We start from the raw sequence: 14,704 nt of genomic DNA on the forward strand, positions 1-14,704 counted from the left end.
TCCGAAACAAATATGTCCAACACAGCCCAATATTTGGCTCTTGGCTCCTTGTTCTTATATTTTATAAGTATTGTTTAACAACTGGTTTTTTCTGTAAAATATGTTCATTTCAGAAATTAGATGTTATTCTAGCATTAGGTCTGTGGTACGTTTACTGCATCAGCATTACATTAAAACGATATTACATTATATAAATCCATACAGAGGAAATGCTTAACATTTATCTTTTAAGGAAGAGTGCAGGACGACTTGCTTTATACATATAAATGTGGACATATATGTATGGACATTTGGATGATACAGATATACCTCCTTAAAGATAGTGTTCGTAGATGACTGTAGAAAATGGAATAATTATGTGAGTAATCGGGTTAATACCACGTTCAGCAATATTTAGCCATATTGCGATATTGGTTTCCAACATACAAGACGGACCATGAAATTATGACTTGAATTTGGACCTGGCTTTCTGGTGTGATGTAACACCCCAGAATCTCCGGTAGAAAAAGGGCCCAAAGCACGAATTAAGATCACGAGATGATACTGATGTATGCATCTGGACATATATTTGCGTAGTATTACTACCTTAATTCATCAGTATATATGTATTTTGCAAAAAAGGATATTATAGGATCGACGCTGACATGCGCATATAACCTATTCACCAGTGCTGTAATATTTCATTTCTTCTGACACATATCGACACGAGAAATTATATTTAAATTTAAAAGGAGCCCAAGTGGGATAGAAATTTGAGTCTGAACCTGTTGAACAAGGCTTGTTTCATTTTGGGCTATAGCATTGCCGCAAGGCCTGGGCGGAAGGGAACACCTGTTTGCACCCATCAGATACCAATCACAATTTCTCTCTCGAAACGAAAACAAAATACGAAAAATGTCGGAAGTGTATCCTTCTAATTTTCTATTTAGATACATGTTTTAACTTCAAAGTAATTATATGTATCTCATGTATTATTGGTATCTGTGATGCTGGTACCGTTTTGTTGCCATTGTGTAGCTTTTGTGGAGTTATTATGAATATCAAATACATGCCTTGAAATATGGACTTGTGAAAGAACTCATCATTGAATCATTTGCATTTAAATTAATGCATATACCATTTACTTGGCGTGTATGGACATATTATCCATCTACTTATACACACTTATTATGGACATATACAGAATTTCATTGTACCTTATTATTTAAAAAAATACCCGTGAAGATCCTGGTTAGAATAGGCATTCAACAACCCATGCTTCTACGAAGGCGACTTGGCTCGCTGACTTGGTTGATGCATGTCATCGTATCCCAAATGCGTAGATCGGTGCTCTTGATGATAATGACTAAATGTTTGGTCCAGACTGGATTATTTACGAACCACCGTCATATAGCTGGTATATTGCTGAGTGCGGCGTTAAACAACAAACAATCAAACAAAATCTATATAATTATTAAACACCTTCCAACAATGAGAAATTAAACTTCTATTTTCTAAATATTCTGTTATATTTATAACATAATTTGATTCATAATTTAATTATTGCGTTGCTTTCTTCCCTGTCATTCAATGTGCATGTTCAAACCCCTAAACTTTTAATATTTCATTTTTCATAAATGGCTACGTTAGTGCGTTGCCTAGATCTCTCGTTACCTACTCACAAGAATAGATTAAAATAAGTTGTTTTACTATCATATTTCTGTTTATCTAATTTATAATACAAAATTGATAATTCATTTATAATAGTATAGATCATATTCGTGTATATCACTATCTGATGCTAAGGTTTTATTTCAGAAAATATAATTAATTCAAAATGTAGAAAGATACACAATTTGCCATTATTTGACTTTTAAACTGTACAAAGTATGATATAATGATCAGAATACCTGTAACGGGTAGTATTTAAGAAAGAAATATTTGTCGAGAAGTCCAATTTTTTTAGATATGCCCTTCAGTAGTATTATTGCATATCTCCAGAGAGAGGTTTACATTGTAGTTCTCATTATTTGTGGATAATTCAAAAATCAACATAGAAAATATATATGCTACCATGACGAAAGAATACAGAGTATACATAACTCGCAATTTTATATATTCAGCAAACAGCCCAAAACCGAAACTCCACAACATATCCGATTACACAGATTAAGGCTGTCCCAGTTCTCCATGCGATACTGACGCCCGTTCGTCTCCCAGACCATACAGAATAAATTTAAAAGGAATCCAGCTCAAGTCTAGAACGATTTGGCGAGCCTAGATTGCCTTAATTCTATCCATGAAAGTAAGCATTAATAAAAAAATATTGTTCTTGTCTGCTTCAGATTATATTTTGTAGATACTTATTTTAACTAGGAAAATTGTACTGACACCGGCGCTGTCCCTATTGAAGCTATCCATAAGAATTTCGAATTGCCAATATGTCAATACATCGATGACAAGTGAGGATATCATAAAGTAATCGTTGATGCCGCGCTACACTTTGATAAAAATTATAATCAAGTTGACTGGTGTGTACATTACTATAGTGAACATGTACATGATCATGTCCTAATAACCAAATTCCGTAATGTCAAATACTAATTTATTATTGTGTGATGAATTTAACTGGATCAGTGGTAACATGTAATATTAATATTCCATCAATTTCTTTCCTGGTTGGTCCATCCATGTCTACAAAATGAAAATAATACAATTAAAATAGAGCATAGAACAATTCTTAATTTCAGGCTAGAGCTGTGGAAATCTAGACTTTCCCAATCATTATAGACTTGAGTTGGTCTCATGTTTTACATTATTCTCTTGGGTCAACGTCACAGCTCATACCATACACTAACAAGACCAGCTTGCCCCCCGCCGGTGCGCCTGGATTTTGGTTATATCATCTAACATGGCCAACTCTGCTCTTAAGTAAACAAGAACCTTATCAGCGAGGGGTCCTTTATCATCCCTATGTGGCTGCTTATAAAAATCTGATATCTTTTCCCAAAGACCTGGTTAATAATATATTTTCTGCTGAATATTCGAAACAAATAGAGTGAGTTGGTACTACATGTACATATGTATACGGTTCTATTTTAAATGACTGCAGCACTCCATTATGAAAACAATTTGTTTTAACGCCGCTCTCAGCAGTATTCCAGTGATATATGACGGCGGTCTGTTGTATATGAAATATATGCAAATTGAATCTTGAATCTTGGAAGTTGTAACATGTCCGCAAATAAGTATCACATGCAGTATACAGTATATCAACTGCAATATACTGTATACATCAGTATACAGTGTGTCGCGAGCTCTGCGCTGGGCTGGAGCACACATTTCCTACACCTCTCCCTTCGGCAAACACATCACGAGGGTTGCAACGAGGTCACAGGTCAGGCGTGCACTCGTCAGTTGTCTAATACGGTCAAGAGTAAGATCTTCCGGAAGACCACAGCACTGGAGGTATGTGGATTATTGAGGAGGTACTACGTGTTTGGAACTGGGAGTTGAACACTAAGCACTTTTAGAGAAGAGCTCACGATAAAACGTTATGGACTCGCGGACGGACTTGTGTTTTCATTTCAAGACGTACATGTATCAGGTTGAACTTCCTAACTGTAACAATAACTGAACTTTACGCCTTTTATACACATTTGTGATGGGGCGACAATGCGACAACGAGACATATTTTGACCTTGAAAATGTCGCGTTACGGCATCGTCGCCCTTTTGTAAAATAAAGAAAAGGATTATTAAAGAGCGACAATGCGAACACGCGACAATGCGACAAATGGCCAATTGTCGCGCTTTTGTTATTTTTGACACGTTTTGCTTGTTTTTGTAAAGGCGTTAATGCGACAATGCGACAACGAGACAATGTCCCTTCCATAGTAATCCGTGCAAATAAAACTGAGTAATGAAATAGAAGTCTGACATGCCAGTTAAAAGATAGAGTGTTGCAGCTTCTGATTTCATAGATCTTCAAGAAGGGTTATCAATAATGGGATGGGTGATGAGTTCAACTGCATACGCTGCGATTAACAATAATGCTCCGAGTCAATACATTTTGTCAAATGTATGACATGTATTACGTGAATGAACATATTGTTTATACTCGTCCATGTTTTTGACGGACAAAATAATTTACATGCTCGGTAAAACTGAGGACGGGCATCATTGTGTGTTTCCGTGCTTTGTTCAGGTGAACAATTGACTTGTCCTTGCATGTTTTGTGACGGGTGCCACCTGTGTGGCAGGATACGCTCACCTTTTCCCGAACACCCATTGGATGACCTGAACCACTTCGGATTTTTATCCCACATCAGTCTGATACACCGTGATATAACTGAAATACTGAAATACTGTACAGTTGAAAATGATGTTTAATGCGATTACCGTAGTGTTACTGCAACTGTTCATATTTTGTGCAGTGATGTTATGTAATATGTAAAAGAAAGCATATTCAATTATCCAATTGATTTGAATAGAATATACTTGGGTCAGTGTATTTTATTAACGCCCCAAATCGTAATTTAAACACATAAAATAACAGATCACGCATGGTGCCTTGACTTACTACTAGATTTAATGGGCCGACCCGGAATAAAATAGTTCCCCCAAAGCGAGGAACATATGTTTTAGTATGTTTACAAGAAATATATTCCAAACAATATCCTCATTAGATGAGAAGATCTTTTACAGAATTACCTCAGTAAGTCAATTACAATGACAGAGCGTCGTAATACATTTACATCAAGTACAATACGTCAAAATGGCCGAGATATTTTCGAAGTTGTTAATTAACCTGTGGCTATTTCAAGCCTTTGGCATCACTGATCAATTGGCCGATCATTGAAAGGTGATTGTGAAGATGTGTCAAATAGATACTAAGGTAAATTCATAGATTTCTGTAAATTGTCACTGCGACAGTTTGGATTTTTTTTCGTGTTTTTTCTCTCTGGGATGGGTTGCAGCGAGGGTATCCTTAAATGGGCTTGCGACCGCGCTTCTGTATGAATTCGTACCAGGGAATTCCAAGGGTTTTCCCCAGGAATGTGGAAGTTGTCAGTGTTTACGCCTTTTCAAGAATACAGTCACGTGAAGAACGTCATGTGACCGACCTCGCGTCCAAGTCGTATATCTTGTAAACTTCACATTGAAAAATTTGTTATTGTTATAACCAAATGAAACACAACCCATTATCCGATAGGGGTAACTGTACATAGCCGTTACCACAATAAACTTAGTAACATTGTTTGGTTTGACTTCTTGGCGCGTGTCTGAATTCCATTAACATGTAACATATCAGCAAATCTCGCTGCACTGCGCGCGACAGATACTAGAGCAAGGCATGCCAGAAATACGAAACCTAAAGCTTCCGAAAGGAAGCCTTGGACATCACGTGCGTCGGGAGACCAGCGCCATCTGATTGGCCGTTAACAGTTGTACAAGGCGGAGCAAAAAGCATCGTTTTTCCGTCCATTTTACGCTTGAAAAACTCGACCCTTTTCTGGACACTTTCTAGACGCTGACCAATTAATCAATTTTAATGAATTTTTAGTCGTTTTTCCGTCCAATGACCATATACGGAAAAAAAACGACGTTTTCGTGTTTGCAGTGTAAGGCGCCGCGATTCGCTGTGCAGAGTTGCGTCCCTTGGGCACGCCAGAAACCTGTGCTTGTTGGTTCGAATCCTGGTTCGCCCCGATTATGTTTCTAGGTTTGTCAGCACCATACCCGTGCTCGTGGGTTTCACCGAAGTGGTAAACGTCTGAGACCTGCATCACTTCGGGCTTTCCTCCCACATTAAGCTGACACGCCGTGATATAACTGGAATACTGTTAAAAGCGGCGTTAAACCAAACTCACTCACTCATACAGGTAACAGTGTGCATGTAGGTAGTCCTGGGGAGTCCTTGCTTTCAGGGTGGGATATCCCACTGATAGGATTTATCCTTGGATGTCTTTGGATAATTTTGTTAAACTGTTCCATATTATGGTTCTTTTTGGTTTTTAACGTGAACATCACATAATGATTGTAACTTTCAGAACCTGCCTTCTTGAGACCTCAAAATTGCTGACGATACGCTTCACTGGTCACCTCATAAGCCCTGAGAATAGCTGATTTAACGTGTTGGTAATCCCTAGCGTTAGCATCATCCAATGAGGTATACGCCAAAGTTGCCTTGCCTTTAAGATGAGACTGAACGAAAATATGCCGATATTCCTCAGGCCAGTGCATTTCACCCGCAGTTCTTTCAAACTGAATGAAGAAACCTTCCAACTCAGACTCATCAAAAGAACGGTGACATTAATTAATTTTGAACCTAACCTCAGCCTTACTCCTATTTCCACGTAATCAGAATTCATGTTCATGTTCACAGCCAAACTGTGTTTCTAAACATCGGGGAAACACGAAAAGGTAACTAACTAACTACTATATCCATACTGAAGATGTAAGTATCAAAATATAGCTCTGAATATGAGCTATCCAACGAAATCATTAAGGATATACCACAAACTATGTACAATTATTGAAGAGGCTAAAATGATCATAAATTCATGAGAAATATCTGAGTACATATAAATTCCCCAAATGTTTGAAAAGCATAGTTACAATAACATTTCCAATACAAGAATATGGTAGTGAACATATAGGAAGGGACATACATCCAGTCAATACATGGTTTGGCCATTAAATCACAGGAGAACGAAATAGTTGGCCACTAATTCCCTAACACAGAATATAATAACACTGCACAGCGACGACTGCCGGACTTTGCCGAGCGGTGTCGGGACTAAAGCCGGGGAGCAGAGCAGAGCAGAGCAGAGCAGAACAGCTACCAGACCGTGACACGAGCAAAATAATGCCCTGGTGACATCTTAATGTTTACATTGATTTCATAAACGACGCTATAGAATGATGTCACCAGTTCTACTTGTTTCTGTTTGTTTTGCATGTAAAATTGATTTAATTAATTCGTAGAATTCGCATATTCAGGGCAACTTTACAAATAAAATAGTAATTTGGGATCATGAAAGTATGAGACAACTTTTGGTATGTAACAGTACTGTTGTAAATAGATTTGTGGCTCCAAAAGGGACCCTGCAGCAGCAACCTACCCTTTTCCTTTCCGTGTTGCTTATTGTGAAGATTCCGGGGTAGAATAGGTCTTCAGCAACCCATGCTTGCCGTAAAAGGTGACTATGCTTGCCGTAAAAGGCGACCAACGGGATCGGGTGGTCAGGCTCGCTGACTTGGTTGATGCATGTCATCGATCCGAATTGGGTGGATCGATGCTCATGATATCAATCACTGAATTGTCTGGCCAGACTCGATTATTTACAGACCGCCGTCATATAGCTGGGATATTGCTGAGTGCGGCGTTAAACAACAAACCAACCAACCAATGCTATTGTAAGTGTGGTACCCTTCCTTGTACCTCATTCATGTACTGTCGCACACCCGTACAAGAATTAACAATTAACGTATCATGAATTATGATACCCACATAAACTTTACCGCACTTCAGTTTATCCCTGACCACACAACTCCACGGGCCATGAACGGCTCGTCACAGAATGGGCGAGTGGAACGACCTAGGTGTGACTCGATCTCAAGACCGCAAATCCGCACTGCTGCTTAACTATGAGAAGATAGTTCCACGTCGACCCCTTCCCCGTGGTTGTCGGTGACAGATTCCGAGGTATTTGTTTGTTTGTTGTTTAACGTAGCAATATTCCAGCTATATGACGGCGGTCTGTAAATAATCGAGAATGGACCAGACAATCCAGTGACCGACATCATGAGCATCGATCCACGCAATCGGGATGCGATGACATGCATCAACCAAGTCAGCGAGCCTGACCACCCGAGTCGCCTTTTACGGCAAGCATGGATTGCTGAAGACCTATTCTACCCCGGATCTTCACGGGTCAAATTATAAGGGGATGTCCGATTAAAAGCATAATGCAAACTCTTAAAGTTCATCATCTTTGAGTATCTGGTCTATTTATGTTGCCCAAACTATGAACTATGAAGTATGATAGAGTAGTAGTATTGTTCAAGCTGATTCAAGTAACAGTTACTTGACTAAGGACATTCTTTATATAAGCCCGTGAAGATTCTGGGGTAGAATAGGTCTTCAGCAACCCATGCTTGTCGAAAAAGGCGACTAACGGGATCGGGTGGTCAGGCTTGCTGACTTGGTTGATGCATGTCATCGATCCCAATTGCGTGGGTCGATGCTCATAATATTAATCACTGGATTGTCTGGTCCAGACTTGATTATTTACAGACCGCCGTCATATAGCTGGAATATTGCTGAGTGCGGCGTTAAACAACAAACCAAACCAGCATTCTTTATGTACATCACACCTCGGAATCACCCCTTTGTGTCAACATGTGCCTTACTACACCCGATGTGTCAGGTTGAGGTTTAACCCCAGCACAGGTCAGTGTCACGTGTATGAAGCCTACCTGGCACAGACAACCACGGGGACGACTTGGAACAAATATTACATTATGGAAGATGAGTTCGAATAACTTCATAAGAAGCGCCAAAAAGGTATTAAAAATGACAATATCTAATTCTACTAGGTAAAGTTGTCTTGCGTAGCCAGTTCATACTTTGAGGTAGCCTTTCTCTTTCTATTGGGAGAATGCGGTTCACCCAATGCCTCTTAGTCGGGCGGTCGGGTAGCCTAGTGGTTAAAGCGTTCGCTCGTCACGCCAAAGACCCGGGTTCGATTCCCGACATAGGTACAATGTGTGAAGCCCATTTCTGGTGTCCCTCGCCATGATATTGCTGGAATATTGCTAAAAGCGGCGTAAAACCATACTCACTCACTCACTCTTAGTCCTTTGTCTATTGGAGACAGTGATGCTTGACTGTGCTGATTCTTCTATTACAGAGATCAATATTTTAAAGCATTGTCTCTCAAGGATCGTCTTTATAATGTAAGTCCTCATTTATTGATTTGTTTTTAAAAGAAAATTTACCAATGGAAGTTTACATAGTTTCAATTTTATAACAGGGACAGTGTTGTAATTTTGATTGTTAGTGGCTACATCCTCAAAGGTGGTTGAAGCAGCTTAAAATAATGGTCCTTGGGACGAGATGTGAGACCACATCATTCAAAGTGGTTTTATTCCCACTGGTATGTTCATTTTCGGCTAAACGTGCTGACAATCGCCTGGAACTAGAAGGATGGCGTAAATCCTGCCCCATAGACCCAAGTATGGGGCTAACTTAGGTTTCTGGTGATCTGTATTCCCATTTCTTTATTGTACATATCTACGTCATACTTATATGTATGCTTCTCGTCCATACTCTAGATCTGTACTTAACTTTCTTCAGTACGATGTTAGAACTTACACCGAAACATCGATCCTAAATGAAATAAAGAAGTTTTTCATCCATATATCCTATCTTTACTTAGTAATCCAACTTCTCCCTCACATCCCCCAAAAGGAATTACTACCTTCACCATTGACACGTGACTGTAGCTATAGGAATATCATATTGTTCCGATTACGACTGTTCATTCTAATTTTTCCTAAGACTTTGAGATCGTAGTTGACGTTACATGTTTATTTGAACTGGGTCGATGTTTCTACTGGTGGACTGAAGTTCAAGAGTTGCGAAGTTCAGTAGCATTTGTCAATTATGCGTCAATTATGCGTCAACCACAAGAAATGGTTTGGGCCGAAACAGTAAAACTGATTCCAGTGTGTTGCAAAACGACCATATTTATTAAAAATGTTTCTTTACTTATTAGCATCAGAATCTCCGCATTTGCTCACAGCAGACGTAATTCAAACTTAACATTTCGTTTTTACTTTCAACAAAATCAGTTGCTGCGCTATCGCGCCATTGTATTTTCTTGTCTATCATTTGATTGTCCGGCCGTCTAAGCATGACAGGGGTACTTTGTTAAATTATTTTTTAGGGAATTTTTTTGTGATTGGCTGATGCTACCGATAGTGCTTGAATACTAACCCTTTTCGCGAACGCCTTGTGTCATCACTGATTTTCTGTGATCCATTCATATAATTTGGTATTTTACCTTTTATGCCGAACAGAATCAGTGTGTTTTTGCAAAGAATAATTAGAAGATTTAATGGGTCTTACTTTCAGAATTGATATTCAAGCAAACACGTCGTTTGGTAATATTTACTTTATTTGTACTATTATTTAGCCAAAGTTCCAGTGATGTCCAGATCATTTTTATGTTGCTGCAATCCTGCAACAAGTGTTCATTAAATATCTGTGTCACATGTATTACTGTCTACACACTGCAAACACAAAAACGTCGTTTTTTCCGTATATGGTCATTGGACGGGAAAACGACGTATTTTGGACGCTTTCAAACCAACGTTTTTCCGTCCAAATAACGTCGTTAGTTGACATCGGAATTTACTAGGAGATGACGCTCAAGCTCCTCCTTTTCTTGATTGACATTGTCAATCAAGCAACAGCCTCTACCGGTATTTCTATTTCTTAGATTTCATTGGTCAGTTCTCGCGCGTCAGATTACAGGCCGGAGTTTGACGCCGTACTCGTAGCGCTCAGCGTAAGTGCTGAATTCAATCGTTCTGCGTATGCGTATTGTTTAATGCCTTGTCCTGGTTGATGCATGTCTTTGATCCCTATTGCGTGGATCGATGCTCAGGATGTCAATCACTGGAATGTCTGGTTCACGATTATTTACAGACCTCCTTCATATAGCTGGAATATTGCTGAGTGCAGTGTTAAACAACAAACAAACAAGACAAGACGACATGTTTCTTATTTCTTGATGTCAGAATATGTATTAGATGGCAACTTTTTTGTAAGGCTGACCTCCATAGACAACAGAGGCTTATATATAGTTTGGCACATCAACACTCATGTTTGTTATAGTATGCGATATCAAAGTAATAACAGTCAGATCCTTAAGTGTTGACACTGGACTTTTGTGTCCAAATTCCTTCTTGGCTTGTCCATTGTCGTGTGACAGCTACGGGCATGGATTTTTCCCCGCAAAAGGATGCAATATTGACGCACTCGGTCTCTGGTATTGTCTTTTGAAATTTCGAGATTTTACGTGCGCTTTCGCTAAATAGGGGTTATTATCCAATATTTCATAAACGAGTCAATCGGAAATCTTTAAACGAGTGGAGACAATTAAGTATGTCAAAATGAATTGCGAATTATGTCAAATATGAAGCAAAAACAATGTCTCAGCGCCTTGTGATTTTTGCATTGAAACAAGTTTCTCGTGACAACGGGACGACATCATGAGCACAACCCGTTGAACTGGGGCACGATGACGTGCAATCAACCATGTGACCAGATCTAAGCACTGGTTCTATTTATAACACTTCGTACGAGCAACATAGGTCGCAGGGGACCTATTCGAATCGGAATATCCTTTTCTCACCTAACCTAGAGACCAAACATGTTTCCACGAAGCACGAAGAAGTGCTTAATGTGATTGATTGATGTAAATAAAAACACATATGGTTACATATGAGTTATAAACATTCAATAAAAGTGACACTCAATTATGGGTGTCTTGACACAAACCAACTGGGGATACAATGGGGATAGGTCAGTTCAACACTAACGTTACTAGCTTATTCTGATAAGTCATGGTGATGCTAAACAGTACTGGCCCGTGAAGATTCCGGGGTAGAATAGGTCTTCAGCAATCCATGCTTGCCGTAAAAGGTGACTATGCTTGTCGTAAGAGTCGACTAACGGGATCGGGTGGTCAGGCTCGCTGACTTGGTTGATGCTTGTCATCGATCCCAATTGCGTGGATCGATGTTCATGATGTCAATCACTGGATTGTCTGGTCCAGACTCGTTTATTTTACAGACCGCCGTTATATAGCTGGAATATTGCTGAGTGCGGCGTAAAACAACAAATCAAATCAATCAAGCCAAACATTACTGAAGAAGGATGTTATTAGAAAGCAAGAAATAGCAACGGCTTAGATTTACTTATGTGCGTTCTTCTGCCTGACCAGTTTGCTGACTGGTTCTATGCCGATGGACCCGTGAAGATCCGTTGCTGTTATTGGTCTTCAGCATCTTGTCGCAAAAGCCGACTAACGGGATTTAGCTGGAATTATAGCACAACCCTGTTTTGAATGGTTATCGACCGGGCAAACAATGATTCTGTGGAATGTTCACAGTCACTGGCAGATACAGTTATGTGTTTTAAAGTTTGTGATCACAAATCTTTGTTTTTGCGTCAGAAAAAACATGATGTTTTGTCATTTGGCACTTAGATGTTTGCGAAGTAAAATAAAAACTGTACACACATCCTTTATCGGTGAAATGATAATATTGGGTTTAGAAGTTTAAGATGTCACAATGTGCATATAAATATTCTGCAAGGTTAAAAGATCATATATTGATAACAAAGACCTGATTACAGTGTAGATTCTGGGTAAGAATAGGCACGCAGCAATTTATACTGGTAGGGCAGAACATGCTTACCCTTTTCGTGAACATTCATCACTGGTTTTCTGTGGTTCATTCATATACTCAACAACAAAAGTTCCTGTGATACCAATATTTTAGTCTTTTTTTCCAACAAGTAAAGTTTGGTATTCAGTATTGTAGTACATGTATTGAATCAAGTCACAAAAACGCAACTGCTGCAGAAAAGCATGCATTCCATGCAAAAGTTGACTTTTATGCAAGCCCCATGCTTTTCACCACCCAAGAATGGGTATAAAAACATGTGCGTTATATTACCGGATTCCATATGCATTGTTTAGCATCGTGCTGACAACAACAACTCAGAAAAACAACAAAATTACGCAATTATTCAACATTACGAAATGCCTTGCCTGTCCGAAAATGAGCGTCTGCGACATGAAGGGTAAGTTGACTTGGAAAGTTAAAGTCATCCCTTTAGTCATACAGTCTTGTAGGGAGTGTTTTGTCACTCTGAATATTTATGCATCGATCTAAGTATGAAACAGATGAGGTGGTCACACTGGTCGCCTATATTTCTAGTTCAGGTGGGTAAATCAGTGGAAGGGAATTGGCTATTTGATTGCAATTGAAAGATATCAGATCATCGATACACTTGAAGCCTAAGTTCAACTTCTTGGCCAAATTACCTTGTTTTGAGTTTGCCAATCCGAGCAGATATTCCGATTCATATGCATAAAGATACAGATCCGCAAGAAGGGAAGCAGAATTGGTGCCCATGGGGATGCCTACTTCTTGCCTAAATGTCTTACCCCCAAATGTTACGTAGATGTTATCAATGAGGAAGTCGAGCATTTTACATATTGTGTTCTCAGTAACTCAGAATCGGGATTCGAACCCACAATAATTGGTTTCTGGCGTGCCCAAGGGATGCAACTCTGTACAGCGAATTGCGGCGCCTCAAACGTCTGAGCCACCGGGTACGCCCACCACTGTCTCAGAGATTATTATAATCGGTCCGTCCTCTTTCTCAGCCTTAGAATATTGCTGAAAAACAACACTTTACTCATTTACTCTGAATTCTATCAGTTTTATTCAGTACTTAAAAGGCCACAGGCCTATAGTACAATGCGTATTTACATGTAGGTGACGTGGTTGTTAACTAACAATTCAGTTTCTATGTGACATCGCGTGATAAACATATGTTGACAGGTTACATAACATATTATCACAAGATGAAGTTAAAAGATCTACAAACTTATAGACATTCGGGTGTACAGAGTAGAAAGATGGCAAATATTTATCACGTAAATGTTTGTAAGCTTGACATACCAGGAGAAAGTGAAACACATCTTCAATTGAATTTGTGTTACACAATGTGCATATTCTGTCTCTTCTATCAGTGTGATTATATCTACCAGTCTCTATATACAGGTTGTGAGAGGAACATCTAAATCGTGCTAGTGCAATTCTAAATATTTTAAACTCAAGTTTACAGAAGTACGCCTCAATTTCAATATTACTTTTCATGATTCTATAATATAAACATTTATTTGATTTGGACATTAATTCTAACCATTTCTGCAAATATATATCTTTTAGTCTCTGGGTGAAGGACATTAAAAAGAGCGGTTCTGATTCTACACACTGATTATACCACACATAATTAAAATAATAATTCTTTTACGTTTGTTACCCAATTTCGTTTTCCAGTACTGTCGTAGAGGTTTAACATATCATAGCACTTCCTAGGGTTTCGATCATTAGTCATGTTTATCAAGCGAAGCCAGTATTTAATAACTTTTAAGTAGGATTGAATATACATCGGATATCGTCCCGTTTCTCCATATACCATTATGCTGGACGTACTATTTTTAACTCCTAAATATTTCTTGCAAACAAACAAATGTACTTTTTCAATTTGATCATGAATTTCTATACCCCAGATTTCAGCACCATAGTGTAGTATTGGAATTATCTTTGTATCAAATTTGTTAAAATATGATCTAAATGAGATGTCTGTTAGAAATGGAGACTGTCTAAAGATACCAGTCCAAACCTTTTTAGCTTGTATAGCAGCTTGATTGACGTGAAAATGCCATGAAAGTTGATTTGTGAAATAAACACCAAGATATTTATAGGAAGATGTGGTTTCCAAAATTTCTCCATTGTGAAACCATTTTTCAGTTGATGCTAGTTTTCCCCCATTTTTAAAGACTATAACTTTTGTTTTTTATCTATTTACAACTAAGTTTGATTCATTACAGAATTTTTCAAGTTCATTTATT

This window comes from Haliotis rufescens, unplaced genomic scaffold (assembly GCF_023055435.1).
Source record: "Haliotis rufescens isolate VD_foot unplaced genomic scaffold, xgHalRufe1.0.p SCAF_2, whole genome shotgun sequence".
NCBI classification, from domain to species: Eukaryota; Metazoa; Mollusca; class Gastropoda; order Lepetellida; family Haliotidae; genus Haliotis; species Haliotis rufescens.